Below are 1,851 nucleotides of genomic sequence, written 5' to 3'. Positions count from 1 at the left end.
ATAATAATAATAATAATAATAATAATAATAATAATAATAATAATATAGCCCCAGTTGAGTGGGGTATATTATTATTATTATTATTATTATTATTATTATTATTATTATTATTATGGCCTGTGGATTTTGAGAACCAACCTGGTTCGAAGCGACGTCGCCGCTCCAGGAATCCCAAGCATTGGTGACACTGCCGGAAAAGGAGAAGATAGGGTTATAAAAGCAATAATAATAATAATAATAATAATAATAATTTCCCCTCTAATTAATATCGATTGGTTTGCCCTTCGTCGATCGCGGAAACCGCCGGGATTAATTTGCGCCGATTTGGAATTTTGGAATAAATTATTCCAGGCTTTTGCAATGCTTGCAGATAATAATAATAATAATAATAATAATAATAATAATAATAATAATAATATAAGAAGAAGAAGAAGAAGAAGAAGAAGAAGAATCGCCATTATTATAGACTTTTGCAATGATTGCAGACCAGAAAAATAATAATAATAATAATAATAATAATAATAATAATAATCGCAATGATTCCAGACTTTTGCAAAGCTTGCAGGCTATAATAATAATAATAATAATAATAATAATAATAATTGCAATGATTCCTGACTTTTGCAATCCTTGCAGACTATAATAATAATAATAATAATAATAATAATAATCGCAATGATTCCAGACTTTTGCAATCCTTGCAGACTAGAAGAATAATAAAGTTTGCAAATGCGAAAAATAAAATTATTTGCCATAATCTCCAATTGCAACCGCTGCTTTTTATTGCAATCAGCAGAAAGTTTGCAAATGCGGGAAAAAAAATTATTTGCAAACTGCCAATAAATTATTATTATTCTTGAATAAATTATTATTATTATTATTATTGAATAAATTATTATTATTCTTAAATAAATTATTATTATTATTGAATAAATTATTATTATTCTTGAATACTTCCTGCCCTTGCTCAGAGCTTCCTGCCCAACTTCCTGTCCTCACCCAGAACTTCCTGCCCTCGCTTACAACTTCCTGCCCTCACCCAGAACTTCCTGCCCAGCTTCCTGCCCTCGCCCACAGCTTCCTGCCCAACTTCCTGCCCTCGCCCGGAACTTCCTGCCCAACTTCCTGCCCTCGCCCAGAACTTCCTGCCCAGCTTCCTGCCCTCGCCCAGAACTTCCTGCCCAACTTCCTGCCCTCGCCCAGAACTTCCTGCCCTCACCCAGAACTTCCTGCCCAGCTTCCTGCCCTCGCCCAGAACTTCCTGCCCTCGCCCAGAACCTCCTGCCCAACTTCCTGCCCTTGCTCAGAGCTTCCTGCCCAACTTCCTGCCCTTGCCCAGAACTTCCTGCCCTACTTCCTGTCCTCGCCCGGAACTTCCTGCCCTCGCCCACAGCTTCCTGCCCTACTTCCTGCCCTCGCCCAGAACTTCCTGACCTCACCTGGAACTTCCTGCCCTCGCCCAGAACTTCCTGCCCAACTTCTTATTGCCAGCACCAGAAAGTTTGCAAATGCGCCGGATAAAATGCTGTGAAGCCGAATTTTCGATTGCAAGTGTTGCTTTTTATTGCAATTCTTGCCAATAATCTCTGTTGCTTCTTAATGCAAACAGGAGGAATTTTGCAAACGCAGATAATGAATTTTAATGCAAAAATGGCTGCAATAATTTCCAATTGCAATTGCTGCTTTTTATTGCAATTATTGCCAATAATCTCTGTTGCTTCTGAATGCAAACAGCAGGAATTTTGCAAATGCAGATAATCAACTTTAATGCAAAAATGGCTGCAATCATTTCCAATTGCAATCGCTGCTTTTTATTGCAAGCGCCAGAAAGTTTGCAAATGCGGCGAAGAA

This window comes from Podarcis tiliguerta (assembly GCF_965153285.1).
Source record: "Podarcis tiliguerta genome assembly, chromosome: Z".
NCBI lineage: Eukaryota > Metazoa > Chordata > Lepidosauria > Squamata > Lacertidae > Podarcis > Podarcis tiliguerta.
This window is presented reverse-complemented; position numbering follows the sequence as displayed.